This window comes from Aotus nancymaae, unplaced genomic scaffold, assembly GCF_030222135.1.
Source record: "Aotus nancymaae isolate 86718 unplaced genomic scaffold, 86718_ANA_hifiasm-v0.15.2.pri h1tg000006l, whole genome shotgun sequence".
Taxonomy (NCBI): Eukaryota; Metazoa; Chordata; class Mammalia; order Primates; family Aotidae; genus Aotus; species Aotus nancymaae.
In genome coordinates, this window is record NW_026988417.1 from 24,819,714 (window position 1) to 24,836,802 (window position 17,089).

Sequence of the window (17,089 nt, forward strand, 5' to 3'; positions counted from 1 at the left end):
CTACTTGGGAGACTGAGGCAAGAGAATTGCTTGTGCCCAGGATCCAAGATCATGCCACTGCATTCCCTCCTGGGCAACCGGAGTGAAACCCTGTCCCCCGCCCCTTCACCAAAAAAACAATAATTGAAAAAGCAAATTTTCTAAATTCATATTTAGAATTTAGAATTCTAAGTTCCTATTCATAATTTTACGCAATAAGTAAATGTAAAGATTTGTGTAACTGATATAATAAAAGTATGAATAGACATTTGACTATTTCATCTACATGCCTAAAAGTTTATTTATTGATTTTTTTTTAGAGATGGGGTCTTACTCTGTTGTCCAGGGTGTAGTGCAGTGGGTTTTGCTCATAGCTCAGCCTTGAACTCCTGGGCTCAAGTGATCCTCCTGTCTCAGCCTCCCTTGTGGCTGGGACTATAGATGCAGGCCACCACTCTTAGTTTTTATTTTTTATTTGTAGAGATGGATCTTGCTATGTTGCCCAGGCTGGTTTTGACCTCCTGGCCTCAAGGGAGCCTCCCATCTTGGCCCCTCAAAGTGCTGAAATTACGGTTTAATTTTTTTTTGTAAATTTAATTAAATTTTTATTTTCAGATAGGATCTAGCTCTGTTGCTCAGGCTGGAGTGCAGTGGTAAAAAAAATCACAGCTCATTGCAACCTCAACCTCCTGGGTTCGAGCTATCTTCCTGCCTCATCCTCCCGATTAGCTGGGACTACAAACACATGCCACAATGCACAGCTAATTTTTAAATTTTTTGTAGATAGAGGGATCTCACTATGTTGCCCAGGCTGGTCTTGAACTCCCAGGCTTAAGTGATTCTCCCACCTCAGCCTCCCAAAAGTAGTGGGATTACAGGTATGAGCTACCACACCTGGCTCAAACCCTTTTTCATGGAGAAAAAATTGGAGATATTAGGGACATAAATAGTCATCATATTTAGTTGTTTTTTGTTTTTGAGACAGAGTCTCACTCTGTCACCCAGGCTGGAGTGCAATGGTGCCATCTCGGCTCACTGCAACATCTGCCTCCTGGGTTCAAGTGATTCTCATGCCTCAGCCTCCCAAGTAGCTGGGATTACAGGTGAGCACCACAACACCTGGCTAATTTTTGTACTTTTAGTAGAGATGGGGTTTCACCATGTTGCCCAGACTAGTCTTGAACTCCTGGCCTCAAGTAATCTGTCCACCTCAGCCTCCCAAAGTGCTGGGATTATGAACATGAGCCCCCACGCCTGACCTCGCAGTTGGCACTTTATTTTGAATCCTAGCATTCTAAAAGTGAGGGGACTTTGGCTGCCATCCTTGTAACTCTCTCCTTGAAATAGGAATCCCCTCTACAAATCACAGTAAGTAATGTCCATTCTCCACTTGAGGGTCTCCTGCAATGGGAAACTCACTGCCCCAGAGGAGCAGTCCAGAACTTCCTGAATAAAAAGTTCTCCTGGCTGGGTGCAGTGGCTCATGCCTGTAATCCCAGCACCTGAGGCAGGTGGATCACCTGAGGTCAGGAGTTCGAGACCAGCCTAACCCACATGGTGAAACCCTGTCTCTACTAAAAATACAAAAATTAGCCAGGCGTGCTGGTGGGTGCCTGTAATCCCAGCTACTTGGGAGGCTGAGGCAGGAGAATTACTTGAACCTGGAAAGTGGAGGTTGCAGTGAGTTGAGATCACACCATTGCACTCCAGTCTGGGCGACAAGAGTGGGACTCTGTGTCAAAAAAAAAAAAAGTTCTTCCTCACATTGAAGCAGTGTCTTCTGTTGACTTCCACCTGTTTGCCCAATTCTGCTCTCCAACTCTAATTCTTTCCATGTGACAGGCTCTTCACTATTTCAAGAAAGTGACTACATTGCCAGGCAATCTTTTTTAAGCTAAGCATCTCTAATTTTTTCATGTTTCTGATACATCATGGTTTCCAGATGTTTTTAGAAATTCAGAACGATTTTAGGATTACATGAAATTAAAAAGGAGTTAGATGAAAATAGCTTCATCTCTGAACAAGGAAACGAAAGAAAATCTTGCTCATAATGGGAATAATCCATGTCATCTCAATTAATCCTCACAGCTGCACACTAAGGCCGACTGTTGGTCAAGACTTACTGTCCTGCAAGTGACAGACACCCTAAGTCAGACTGGCTTCTGGCTTCAGCAAACAAATACATACATTAAGGAGGAGCTAAAAATCCCACAGTTGATCTCAGGCTTCAGTATAACTCGTGCAGGAACTTGTAGGGACCAAAGGAAATGTCCTCTTCACCCTTTGAAGGTTTGAAGAAAAAAAAATCAACTCACAAAAGACAGATTAATTGGAGAAAAAGGATACAAATCTTTCTTCTCTCTCTTTCTCTCTTTTCTTTCTTTCTTATTTTTGAGCCAGAGTCCCTGTTCTGTCACCCAGGCTAGAGTGCAGTGGCACGATCTTGGCTAACTACAACCTCTGCCTCCTGGGTTCAAGTGATTCTTCTGCCTTAGCCTTCAAGTGGCTGGGATTACAGGCACACACCAACATGCCTGACTAATTTTTGTATTTTTAGTAGAGATGAGGTTTCACCATGTTGGCCAGGCTGGTCTCGAACTTCTGGCCTCAAGTGGTCCACCCACCTTGGCCTCCCAAAGTGCTGTGATTACAGGCATGAGCCACGGCGTCCGGCCACAAATCTTCTTAATATGTATTTGGGGAGAAACACATAGTGACTATGCAACTCCACAGTGGTTCGGAAGTTTATATACCATCCTGGTAAAATAGCTTATGAAAGGACCGGAAAAGGGGAAATCTATTGAGGGGATTACTAGGAAGAATGAGTGCATCAGGGAACAGAGAAGAACTTGGACAGGCCAGGCACGGTGGCTCACACCTGTGATCCCGCACTTTGGGAGGCTGAGGCGGGTGGATTACTTGGGGTCAGGAGTTCGAGACCAGCCTGGGCAACATGACAAAATCTTGTGTCTACTAAAAATACAAAAGTTAGCCAGGTGTGGTGGCACAAGTCTGTAATTCCAGCTACTGGGGAGGCTGAGGCAGAAAGAAGCGCTTGAATCCAGAAGACGGAGGTTGCAGTGAGCTGAGATTGTACCAGCCTGGGTGTCAGAGTGAGACTCCATCTCAAAAAAACAAAAAGAAAAAAAACTTTGACATTATCTTGGGAAAAGGTCTGTTCAGGTGTGATTACCTTCTTGGTCTAACAGGGAGGGGAAAGAAAACAATAGTTTTTTTGGTGGGTCTAGATTTTAGGCAGATAAAGGAACTTCAATGTTATCCTCTGCTTTGGGAGTGATGGCTGCGAAGGCGGAAGATCAAAGAGATTTGGGGGCTTCTTCGGTTTACCATGCCAAAGGGTTATATATTGGTTTCTGTACTCCAGCAAACTCATATGACGACACAAGGTCACGGTCCACCTCTCAGCAATGTTATCTTCTGCATTGCCTTCATCCATGGTCAAAATTGTTGTGGCTCCATGGCCTGGGGTAGTGGCTCATGCCTATAATCCTAGCACTTTGGGAAGCCGAGGCTGGAGGATCGCTTGAGGTCAGGAGTTTGGGACCAGCCAGGCCAATATGGTGAAACCCCATCTCTACTAAAAATACAAAGAATTATCTGAGCATGGCAGCACACGCCTGTAATCCCAGCTGCTTGGGAGGCTGAGGTAGGAGGATCGCTTGAACACAGGAGGTGGAGGTTGCAGTGAGCAGAGATCGTGCCACTGAACTCCAGCCTGGCTGACAGAGTGAGACTGCCTGAAAAAAAAAAAAATCAGCTGGGCATGGTGGCTCGCCTATAGTCCCAGCTACTTGGGAGGTAGAGGTGGGAGGATTACCTGAGCCGGGGAGGTTGAGCAGTCAAGCCTGTGGTGAGCTGTGAACACACCACACCACTGCACTTCAGCCTGGGTGACACAGCAAGACCCTAACTCAAAACAACAAAAAATCACTTTTAGTGACTCCTACAACTGTAGGCTCACACCCTCCCCAAGTTCAAGTACATCAGGAAAAAGCACTCAATGTTCCAATAACAGTTTCATTGTATTTCACTGGCTCTGACTGAATGATATGCCTGCCAGTGAACCAGTGATTGGCCAGGGTCAGTGTCCCATATCATCTCTGAAGCTAAGGGCAGTGGCCTCACTATCCAAAATGTATGGACTACGAGTGGCGGAGGGGTGTTCCCCAGGAGCAAATCCAGGTGCTGTTCCCCAAAGGAAAGGAAGCCAAATCAGCCATGTCCAGTTATTATTTTAATTTTATTTTGAGATGGAGTCTTGCTCTTGTTGCCTAGGCTGGAGTGCAATGGTGTGATCTTGGCTTACTGCAATCTTCGCCTCCTGGGTTCAAGTGATTCTCCTGCCTCAGCCTCCTGAGTAGCTGGGATTACAGGCAACCACCACCACACCTGGCTAATTTTTTTTTTTTTTTTTTTTTTTTTGCATTTTTAGTATAGATGGAGTTTTACCATGTTGGTCAGGCTGGTCTCAAACTCCTAACCTCAGGTGATCCACCTGCCTCAGCCTCCCAAAGTGCTGAGATTACAGGTGTGAGCCACCGTGCCTGGCCCAGTTATTATTTTAATTTCCCATTTAGATATAAGGGAACAAAAGCTCAGAGAGAGGAAACTGTCCAAGGTCATTCACTTAGAAAGAGGCAGAAGAACTGGGCCAGGCATGGTGGCTCATGCCTGTATCCCAACACTTTGGGAGGCCAAGGTGGGTGGATCACCTGAGGTCAAGAGTTCCAGACCCAGCCTGGCCAACACTGCGAAACCCCGTCTCTACTAAAAATACAAAAATTAGCCAGGCATGGTGGCCCACGCCCAGCTGTTCAGGAGGGTGAGAGGAAGAATCGCTTGAACCCAGGAGGTGGAGGCTGCAGTGAGCCAAGATTGCGCCACAGCCTGGGCAACAAAACAAGACTCCATCTCACAAAAAAAAAAAAAAAAAAAAAAAAAAAAATAGAGGCAGAACTGGAATTTACACGTTTGCCTGCAAAGCCATTCTTTTCTCCCCCTTCCCACAGTGTCCAGGGAAGTTCTGCTGACTGGAACTGAACCATAGCAAATGCATCTCCACTTTTCATGATTCAGTAGCTTTGAGTGACAAAGTAACTAATCTCAAGCACTGGTGACTGAGAAACTCCTGAATTGTTTGCACTGAGCTATGGTTTCATCCGGAATTCCTGGCAAAGGTGTTAGAACGGCTCCATGATTGGTCAGTGAGATCATCAGCATCTTCCCAGCACTCAGGGGCATGCTGTGGGGATGGGAAGCCCGTCACCTACTTTATCTTTATTTTCATTTCCTGAAAGTGATCTGGTACCATTTGTCATGGGTCTTTGTCTTAAGAAGCCTCAACCATAAGGATATAGACTTGGGGACACCACAGTGGACGCTGATGCTCTAGGAATGAGGTGTGCCCAGCCAGTGCAGTGTTTTGCTTTTTTTTTTTTTTGAGACAGAGTTTTGCTCTGTCACCCAGGCTGGAGTGCAGTGGCCCAGTCTTGGCTCACTGCAACCTCCGCCTCCCAGGCTCAAGTGGTTCTTGTGCCTCAGCCTTCCGAGTAGCTGGGATTCTAGGCGTGTGCTGCCATGCCAGGCTAATTTCTGTATTTTTAGTAGAGATGGGGTTTTGCCATGTTGGCCAGACAGGTCTCGAACTCTTGACCTCAAGTGATCTGCCCACCTTGGCTTCCCAAATTGCTGGGATTACAGGTGTGAGCCACCTCACCCAGTCTCAATTTTATTTCTGAAACTTGGTGGTGGATACAAAGATGTGTGTCATGCTTTTCTGTCATTCTCTATGCTTTTTGTTTAAATCAAGTATTTGGCACTGAAATCCCCTCCTTGCCCCAGTCATGGTCAAGTTTTCATCTCAATGCTGTACTGGTCAAGAGTCAGTGACAGACATAATCTACTCTGGCTCACTAGCTAGTTTAGGCTGAAGGAGAATTGATATTGATTACAGAATTAATCAGGAGGCTGAAGGTACCACTCTGAGCTTTAGAAGGGGGAGGTCATGGCCGGGCGTGGTGGCTCACGCCTGTAATCCCATCACTTTGGGAGACTGAGGCGGGTGGATCACCTGAGGTCAGGAGTTCAAGACCAGCCTGGCCAACATGGTGAAACCATGTCTCTACTAAAAATACAAAAAAATTAGCTAGGCATGGTGGCACACACCTGTAGTACCAGCTACTCGGGAGGTTGGGGCATGAGAATCGCTTGAAGCCAGGTAGTGGAGGTTTCATGAGAATCGCTTGAACCCAGGCAGTGGAGGTTGCAGTGAGCCGAGATCGTGTCCCTGCACTCCAGCCTGGGCGACAGAGCAAGACTCCATCTCAATTAAAAAAAAAAAAAAGATTAAAAAAAGATAAAAGAAAAAACAATGGAAGTGGGAGATCAGGCAGAAGGAAATCACTGACTTTTATGTTACCGGCTGGCCTGGGAAGCCACCGTGGGAAAACCAGACTCCACAGGAATGGCCCTTGCCAGGAGAAACAGCGGAAGCAGCAGAAGTGTGGTCTTATCCTCGTTGCTTCCTGCTAGTTGATGGAACTTCATCAGCATCTGAATCTTTGAGTTTGGAAATTGTGGTTCTTACCTTTCCAGCCTCTGCTGTGGAGGAAGACCGACCCTAGGAGAATGCAGGAAATATTCATCCATCTGCTGTATGTACTTCTCACAGAAGCCATGTCATTCATCTCTTTTAGCTCTACACACCCCATCTTCCAGCCCTGAACTTCCACCTTTGCCCCCACTCTGAACTCTTACCCCGAGCCTTTGTCATAGATTGGGGTGGGCAGCTGGAGTGACTCTTAGTGAAAAACAAAGCCATTCAGTAGGCACCATTATAAAATGGCGTGTTTATGCATGTAGAACACAGGCACAGAATTGGTACGGGTGTATTAGATTTAGAAAGATATCTGAGGTCACAGTGGACCACAGCCAGCTAGATGGTCCAGGGAAAGGCAGTACTGTTTAGCAGTGAAAGAGCTTGGCTCTGAGCCGGGCACAGTGGCTCACACCTATAATCCCAGCACTTTGGGAGACCAAGGAAGGCGATCACGAGGTCAAGAGACCAAGACCATCCTGGCCAACATGGTGAAACTCCGTCTCTACTAAAAATAGAAAAATTAGCTGGGCCTGGTGGCGGGTGCCTCTAGTCCCAGCTACTCAGGAGGCTGAGGCAGGAAAATCTCTTGAACCCAGGAGGCAGAGGTTGCAGTGAGCTGAGATCGCCTCACTGCACTCCATCCTGGTGACAGAGCGAGACTCCCTCTCCACAAAAAAAAGAAAAGATAAGAAATGTGAGCTTGTTGTTAATAACTTCTTAAGAATTTCAAGCAAGTAACAGAAGAGCGTTAAGTTAAATGCAAGGGTTTTTTAAGTGTGGGATCCGGCGTGACGGCATCGGTCACATGTACCCGAAGCTGGCCTGCTACTAGGGGATTCTCCCCAAATAGAGTGGATGCTGGCAATGGCCACCCTACTGGAATCTTCTTTTGCATTCTGAGAAGTTAGCTGAGCAGGCCGAAAGTCATTTCTGAGGACGGTCACAACATGTGAAGCTCAATGGGCTTCCTATTGCCCGTCTTCTATTCTTTCTTTCTTTTATCTTTCTTTCTTTTTTTGAGACATGTTGGCCGGGCTGGTCTAGAAATCCTGACCTCAGGTGATCCTCCCGCCTCAGCCTCCCAAAATGCTGGGATTACAGGCGTGAGCCACTGCACCCGGCCTCTTCTTTTTATCTACAAGCATGTTTTTAAAGCATTTTCTCAGTGTACGGTGCTGGGAAAACATAGTTCCTCCCCTTCAGGATGCTCATGGTCTAGTGAGGCAGATTGTTTTTTGAGATGAGGTCTAGCTCTGTCACCCAGGCTGGAGTGCAGTGGTATGATCTTTGCTTACTGCAACCTCCCAGGTTCAAGTGATCCTTCCACTTCAATCTCCCAAGTAGCTGGGATTACAAACGTGTGTCACCACGCCAAGCTAATTTTTGTATTTTTTTAGTAGACACAGGGTTTTTCCGTGTTGCCTAGGCTGGTCTCGAACTCCTGGCTTTAACTGATCCGCATGCCTTGACCTCTCAAAGTGCTGGGATTACAGGCGTGAGCCACTGAGCCCGGCCTTGAGGAAGATAGTTTTGCAAGCAAAGAATGAAAATGCTGTGCAATCCCCAGTGCATGGGACATATGTGAAAGTTTGAGAGAAGAGGCCCCAGTTTGCCTGGGGGAGGCAAGACATGTCCTCAGTGGGCCATTCCAAAGATCGTGGACTTTGTAATGGTGGGTGTGGAGCCACGGTTCTGATTTGTGTTTTAGAACATCACGTGGCTGGGTGCAGTGGTGGCTCACCCCTGTAATCCTAGAATTTTGAGAGGCCAGGGTGGGTGGGCCTCTTGAGCCAGGAGTATGAGACCAGCTTGGGCAACACGGGTAAAACTGTCTCTACAAAATATACAAAAATTAACTGGGTGTGGTGGTGCGTGCCTGTAATCTCAGCTACTCAGGAGGCTGAGAGATAGGATGATCGCTTGAACACAAAAGGTCGAGGCTACAGTGAGCTGTGATCTCACCACTGCACTCCAGCCTAAGTGACAGAGTGAGACCCTGTCTCAAAAACCAAAAACAAACCGGGTGCAGTGGCTCGTGTCCATAATTGCAGCACTTTGGGAGGCCGAGGCAGGAGGATCTCCTGAGATCAGGAGTTTGAGACCAGCCTGGCCAACATGATGAAACTTCCTCTCTACTAAAAATACAAAAATTAGCCAGGCGTGGTGGCACATGCCTGTAATCCCAGCTACTTGGGAGGCTGAGGCAGGAAAACTGCTTGAACCCGGGAGGAGGAGGTTGCAGTGAGCTGAGATTGCATCATTGTACTCCAGCCTGGGCAACCAAGCGAGAACCTGTTTCAAAAAAAAAAAAGAAAGAAAGTTAATTCAGAGATGGGATCAACTTGGGTTGTTGACTGATTGGGTGGAGGCTGAGTGGGTATTAGAGTTGAAATAATATTCCTTTTTTTTTTTTTTTTTTGCAAAATTCAAATAATATTCTAAGATGACTAATTGGTTTCTGGCTTTGGGCAGATACATGGACACAAGAGGAAAGTTAGCTTGAAGGGTAATATTATGCATGTTATTAGTAATTTTGTAACTCAATAAAGATATTGGGAGAACTCCATGTCACTAAATGTTTTGTTTTGTCTTGCAGAATCACCAGTGTTCTTTAGTAGAAATACGGCAGAGGGCTGGGCGAGGTGGCTCACGCCTGTAATGCCAGCACTTTGGGAGGCTGAGGTGGGTGGATCACCTGTGGTCGTGAGTATGAGACCAGCCTGACCAACATGGAGAAATCTCATCTCTACTAAAAATTACAAAATTAGCCAGGTGTGGTGGCGCATGCCTGTGATCCCAGCTACTGGGGAGGCTGAGGCAGGAGAATGGCTTGAACCCAGTAGGTGGAGGTTGCAGTCTCCAGCTCTGACCGAGACCATGCCATTGTACCCCAGCCTGGGCAAAAAGAGCGAAACTCTGTCAAAGAAAGAGAGAGGGAGGGAGGGAAGGAAGGAAGGAAGGAAGGAAGGAAGGAAGGAAGGAAGGAAGGAAGGAAGGCAGGCAGGCAGGCAGGCAGGCAGAGCTGGAAATCTGGAAAATAGAATAAAATGAATGGATTCGTTATGCTACCGCTGAAGCAATCAAAACAGCCTAACTCGGGAAGAGGAACTCTTGGGTTCACAATTGTTTTCAGTTCTGTAATTAAGGCAATCATTCTAATACAAATATATGATTTAAAAATAAAAACAATTTCCCTAGTTTTTATCAGTAGACTCGTAACTTATTTATTTACATCTTTAATAGACTGTGATAAAGGAATTCAGATGCTTAAATTAAAAGATGTAGGGGGTGGTGGGGAAGGGGGATTCTTCTAAAGTTCAACTAAATCACTCAAATTAAAAAAAGTCCTTAATGATTTAATTGCTTAGTAGTCTCTCTGTGTATACAACATAAATCCTTGGAATGATTAACACGAGGAAAAGATGGGTGGCAGCCCATAACATTCTCCTTATTTAGAAAGCATTTGGGGGCAGGTTTTATAATGCAGTCTTAAAATAGCCATTAATCAGATGCTCATTCCAGGAGCTGTAAGTATGTGGAAGCCTGAGCCACAGCACCTGAGTGGTAATTAGCATTAAGCCACACGGCAGCCATTTCTCACTGCACACTTTATAGGCCCCTTAGTTCCACCTCAGCAGTAATGGAGGGAAACTATTTAGGTATTCATGTATTCAAGATCACATCGGGTACCCTTGTGGGGGAAATATTCCTTTGACAGAATTTAGCAAAGCGGGGCCGGGTGCAGTGGCTCACACCTGCAATCCCAGCTACTCAGGAGGCTGAGGCAGGAGAATTGCTGGAACCCCGGAGGCAGAGGTTGCAGTGAGCCAAGACGGCACCACTGCACTCCAGCCTGGGAGACAGAGTGAGACTCTGTCTCAAAAACAAAAACAACAAAAAAGAATTTAGCAAGGGAATTCTTGTCTGTTGAAACATACCAGTTTTCAAGGTTCCCAGCGCTGGTCTTAAAGCAAGGCCTTTTCTTCCCTTCCCGGCTCTGATGAGGACTGTGCCACCTTGAAGCCATGTGCTTGTCTGGCTTCAGGTTTGGGAGACGCGCATGGGAAACTACAATGACTGAGGTACCTGTTCTCAGAGCTGCCAGGCTTCTTCTTTCTTTCTTTTTTTTTTTTAAGATGGCGATCTGTCGCCCAGGCTGCAGTGTAGTGGTGTGATCTCGGCTCACTGCAACCTCTGCCTCCTGGGTTCAAGCAATTCTCCTGCCTCAGCCTCCTGAGTAGCTGGGATTACAGGTGCCCACCACCATGCCCAGCTAATTTTTATACTTTTAGTAGAGACTTCAAGATTTTGACTTGTTGGCCAGGCTGGTCTTGAACTCCTGATGTCAGGTGATCCGCCCACCTCGGCCTCCCAAGGGATTACAGGTGTGAGCCACAGTGCCTGGCCCAGCCTTCTTTCATAGCTTCCTGTAGGAGGGAGCTACCGCAGCAGCTGGCAGGGAGAGATCAGAGAGGGACTTTTGTACCAGTCTGTTAAATGATGCGATAACATATTTTTCTTTCTTTTTTGTTTTTTATAATTTTAAAAAATTGAAACAGGGCCTCCCTATGTTGCCCAGGCTGGTCTTGAAGTCCTGGCCTCAAATGATCCTCCTGTCTCGGCCTCCCAAAGTGTTGGGATTACAGGCGTGAGCTACTGCACTCTGTTGATAACACACTTTTCATATAGGTAATGGCTCAGTGAATTTGTTTTTTGAGTCGTTTCACCTATAAGGCTGGGCAGCTGGGAGGATGAATTACACAATAGCTCTGATGGTACACGGCCTCTCTTCTCTCTGCCTTGGGGACACTGGTTTTTGTCAGAGGACAGCTGTCTCCTGGAGCATGTGTCCACTGGGGCCAAAGAGTCTGCACTGGCCTAGGGGATTTCGTATGTGGAAATCACATTACTGCCTCTTAAAGGAACTCCCTGTGTTTGGAACCAGCCTAGCGAGACTCCTCTCTGGGCAACAGAGGTTTTGTTAGCAATGCAGAAGTGTTTCTTCTGGTGACAGCCCTGCTCTAGGGGTTGAAGAATGACCAAATCGATTTGCGTTCTCAAAACTTAATCAAGCATCTTCCTAAATGGGATTATTCACATTCCTGTGGCATATGAAGCGATTTCAAAATCTGAACATTTTTGCTGGAAGCATGTGGAAGTTTTATAACCAGCCTTTAGGGGAAAATGCCATATATTCCGGTGGACGAAGAAGTAACCGCTGAGAGAGTCGGCAGGTGGAGGGCATGCATGGGGGTCATAGATTGTACTCGGCAGCCAGGGTGGGACAGTTGGTGGCACGGAGGAATCATTGAGAGGCTGCTTGTCACATGGCTTTGTGTCAAAGTGTCAGACCATGAAATGGCTCCACCCTAGGTAACTTCTGGATGACTGAGCACAGAGCACATCGGGTCTAAGACAGCTTCAAACCTTCCATGAATTAGTGACAGTCATTGTTTGGTTATCAACTCTTGCGTGTGGGGGCCGAGCCTTTGACCGATAAACCAGGGGAACAAAACCACCTTCTCCACTGAGAGCTCTTAACCTCTTGCTGACTTATGTTCTGGGTCCTGCTTGGACAGCCTTTCAGACTGGTTACAGGATGTGTTGATCCACATACTGCAAAAAACTTCCTTCTACAAACCAGGACTCTTAACTTCACTCAAATATCTCTTTGACAAAAGGACGTGGTTATTTTGTTTCCTTCTCTCTAGCTCAGGGAAGCTGTCAATAGCTCTCTGAGGCAGTCTTCCAACTGAAAACAGGTACCTCTGGGATTTAGGAGGGTAAAAAATGCAGGAAGTTCCCATAACTATGTACAACTTAATGTATGCATAATAATTAAAAATAGTTTCCAGATTTTTGTTTTTTTTTGAGACAAAGTCTCACTGTGTCACCCTGGCTGAGTGTAATGGCACAATCTCGGCTTACTGCCAACTCTGCCTCCCTGGTTCTAGTGATTCTCCTACCTCGACACCACACCGGCTTTTTTTTTTTTTTTGAGACAGTGTATCTCTGTGTCGCCCAGGCTGGATGGAGTGCAATGGGGTGATGTCGGCTCACTGCAGCCTCTGCCTCCTGGGCTCAAGCAATTCTCCTGCCTCAGCCTCCCGAGTAGCTGGAACTATAGGCGCGTGCCACCACGCTCAGCTAATTTTTTGTATTTTTGGTAGAGCTGGTGTCTCACTATTTTGCCCAGGCTGGTATCAAACTCCTGAGCCCAAGCAGTCTGCCCATTGTGGCCTCCCAAAGTGCTGGGAAGGTCATTCCTCTCACCACGCCCAGTCCTAAAATTTTTTTCAAAAAAGAAAATGTAGTAAGTGGGGAAAGGCATGACTTTAAATGTTCTTCCTCAGATCAACCAATATAATTTATCTCCCCCCCAGGCACTGTCTACTATATCACTCTGATCTATTTCCATATATAGTATAATAGTATAACACACCGCTATTTAGAATGATCCTGTTTGAGCAGATGCTGCGTTGTACAAGGCCTCATCCTCTGCCTTTCCTCTTCCTCTGCTGAGGCCTTCAAGCTCTCCTTAGCCTCTAGCCAGCTGTCTCCTTAAGACCCAACACCCATACCTTCAATTAAGTTGCAGAGTTCTGGTGGAGAGATATTTGGAGTTGATGTGGAAATTGCAAAACAATCTGTGACTCTCAAGACCATGTTGGAAGATTTGGGAATGGATGATGAAGGAGATGATGACCCAGTTCCTCTGTCAAATGTTAATGCAGCAATATTAAAAAGGTCTTTCAGGCTAGGCACGGTGGCTCACGCCTGTAATCCCAGCACTTTGGGAGGCTGAGGCAGGTGGATCACACAAGGTCAGGAGTTCGAGATCAGCCTGGCCAACATGGTGAAACCCCGTCTCTACTAAAAATGCAAAAATTAGCCAGGCATGATGGCAGCATGCGTGTATTCCCAGCTACTCAGGAGGCTGAGGCAAGAGGATTGCTTGAACCCAGGAGGTGGAGGTTGCAGTGAGCTGAGATGGCACCATTGCATTCCAACCTGTGCCACAGAGCAAGACTGTCTCAAAAATAAATAGATAAATAGTAATAACTTTTTTTTAAAAAAAGGTAATTCAGAGGTGCACCCACCACAAGGATGCTCCTCCTCCTCCTCCTCCAGAGGATGGTGAGAATGAAGAAAAGCAGACACTATCCCTGTTTGGGACCAAGAATTTCTGAAAGTTGACCAAGGCACACTTTTTAAAGTCATTGTGGCTGCAAACCAATTGGACATCAAAGGTTTGCTTGGTGCTCCATGCAAGACTGTTGCCTTTGATCAAGGGGGAGGCTCCAGAGGAGATCGGCAGGAACTGTCTTCCATTGATACGAAAACTGACTTCACTGAACAGGAGGAAGCCCAGGTACCCAAAGAGAACCCGTGGTGCGAAGAGACGTGAAATGCTGTGCCTGACACTGCCACGCTGTAAGGATTGTTACAGGTTGGACTGCTCGTTTATAACTATTAATATTAGACAAACAGTAGACACGTGCAGCAGCATATCAATTGTACTCGCAGGATATCGTCCTCACTACATGCGTAGTTTGAGTACAGATTCCAACCTATGGCTGAGTTTCCTCTAGTATGATTGAGAGTTTCTTTTTTCTTTGCTCTGAATAAAACTAAACTGCAGGTTCTCTATAAGTGACATTTTGAACTTTCCCTCTTTTTTTTTTTTTTGAGACAGTCTTGCTCGGTCAGTCTCCAGGCTGGAGTACGGTGGCACGATCTTGGCTCATTGCAATCTCTGCCTCCCGGGTTCAAGCGATTCTCCTGCCTCAGCCTCTCAAGGAGCTGAGATTACAGGCATACACCACTGCACCCAGCTAATTTTTGTATTTTTAGTAGAGACAGGGTTTCACCATGTTGGCCAGGATGGTCTCGATCTCTTGACCTCATGATCCACCTGGCTCAGCCTCCAAAAATGCTGGGATTACAGGCATGAGCCACCACGCCCAGCTTTAGTGACCTTTTAAAAGGTGGCATTGTAAATAAAATCACTTGCAAAGAATAAAATAAAATAATATAATCCTGTTTATTTAAGTGTTTCTTTGATTATGGTGTTTTTCTCATCTAAAATAAATTCCAGGTCGGGCGAGGTGGCTCACACCGGTAATCCCAGTACTTTGGGAGGGTGAGGCAAGCAGATCACCTGAGGTCAGGAGTTCAAGACCAGCCTGGCCAACAAGATGAAACCCTGTCTCTGCAAAAATAAAAAAAGTAGCTGAACATGATGGTGGGTGCCTGTAATCCCAGCTACTCGGGAGGCTGAGGCGGGAGAATTGCTTGAACCTGGGAGGTGGAGGTTGCAGTGAGCTGAGATCGTGCCATTGCACTCCAGCCTGGGTGACAGAGCAAGACTCCATCTCAAAAATAAATAAATAGATAATAAAATAAAGTAAAATAAACTCCATGAATCTCCTATGTCTTTTTTTTTTTTAAGAGACAGGGTCTTACTATGTTGCCCAGGCTGGTCTCAAACTCTCAAGTTCAAAGGGTCCTCCTGCCTCAGCCTCCCAAGTAGCTCGACTGTAGGTGTATCCCATCATGTCTACTTCATCTGTCTTGGTCATCCATCTGTCCTCGACCTAGGACAAAGCCTGGTCCAGGCTGGGTGCTCAATAAATATTTGTTGAATGAAGAAATTTGTGAATGTGTGAATTTCTTCAAGTGTGAACCTTCTACAGAGCCTCACACTTTTTAAGTAGACATTTGGGTTAGAAATTTTCTAAAATGAATTATTCAGTTCCATGCTATCTGCAGATAGAAGATACCAGAAAACTAAACCTACTCCGAATGACTCAGGGCACCATCACGAACACTGCCTATGATACTGGGCTACCATCCACTTCTACTGAGCTCATGAGTGTTTTTTTTAACCTCTACCCAAATCACTGTGATTGCTGAGTTGTTGGCTGTCTCTGCCATGTGTGGCTTTTCTCTCTTCGTCTTGGCTGGGCTGTCAGCTCTTTCTATCATGGAAGCACCTGCCACAGCTGTTTTCCTAATATTCATTTATAACTTTGATAAAAACTGCATAATTGAGCTTATGAGGAATGAATTTAAAACACAAGTAAATAGGCCGTGCCTGAGATGTAAGGGAATCTCTTAGCAATGTATGTGACTGTTAAATTGTCCTTAGTAGCGTTTATTTAACTTAATTCAAAAAACTTTTCCCACCCCTTGTTCATGGTGGATAAGTTAGGGAGCAGTTTGGTTGCAAGCAACAGAAACTGATTTTGGTTATCTCCAGAAAAGGGGGGGCTTTTTTGGAGCCCTGTAAAAGAGTGCATAGAATGGAAGCGATTCTGTGTCACCAAGGAGCTCGTAGTCTACACGAGGAAATTCAATAAAACCATTTGGAGGCATTAATAGAAGAGGCAATTGCATCAGTTTCTGTTGAGTCTCCATGTTATGTATACAAATTCTAAATGAGCAGGGTTCTGAGGAAAAAGGGGTCTCTCTCCACTGACAAGGTCACATTAGGCTTTAAAGTAGAGGTGAGGGCTGGGTGCAGTGGCTCATGCCTGTAATCCCAGAACTTTGGAGGCTGAGGAGGGCGGATCACAAGGTCAGGAGTGTAAGACCATCCTGGGCAACATAGTGAAACCCTGTCTCTACTGAAAATACAAAAATTAGCCGGACGCAGTGGTGAGCACCTGTAATCCTAGCTACTCAGGAGTCTTAAGGCAGGAGAATCACTTGAACCTAAGAGGCAAAGGTTGCAGTGAGCCAAGATTGTGCCACTGCACTCCAGCCTGGGTGACAGAACAAGACTCCTCTGATGGCAGGGGAGGAGGGAAGAAAGAAAAAGAGAGAGAGAGAAGGAAAGAAGGAAGGAAGGAAAGAAAGAAAGAAAGAAAGAAGAAGGAAGGAAGGAAAGAAAGAAAAAGGAAGGAAGGAAAGGAAAGGAAAGAAAGAAAGAAAAGAAAGAAAGAGAAAGAAAGAAAGAAAGAAAAAGGGAGAGAGTGAGTGAGTGAGGGAGGAAGGAAGGAAGGAAAGAAAGAAGAGGCGAGATGGGATTGGGAGCCTAAGGGGGCTTATACTTTGCCTAAGTGGGCCGAGCACGGTGTCTCATGCCTGTAATACCAGCACTTTGGGAGGCTGAGACTGGAGGATCACTTGAGGTCAGGAGTTCGAGACCAGCCTGGCCAACATGGTGAAGCCCCTGGTCTGGCCGGGACATGGTGTCTCATGCCTATATACAAGCCTGTATACTTTGGGAGGCTAAGGTGGGAAGATTGCTTGAGGTCAGGAGTACAAGGCTGCTGCAGTGAGCAGTGATCACGCCACTGAAATCCAGGCTGGATGACAGAGCCTGTTTTCTTCTCAAAAAAGAAAAGAAAAAAAGAAAATTAGCTGGGCATGGTGGTATGCCCCAATAGTCTCAGTTACTTGGGAGGGTGGGAGCTGGTAGAGGGAATTGGGGAGGGAGAATTTCATGAGGCCAGGAGGTTGAGGCTGCAGTGAGCTATGATCATG

At 46.1% G+C, this 17,089-nt stretch overlaps 1 pseudogene; it reads left to right on the forward strand.

Moving 5' to 3' along the window:
• The window catches only part of LOC105730867 (S-phase kinase-associated protein 1-like), a 101,813-nt pseudogene extending 87,807 nt beyond the window's left edge, over positions 1-14,006 (forward strand).
• The last annotated feature ends 3,083 nt before the right edge of the window (positions 14,007-17,089 follow it).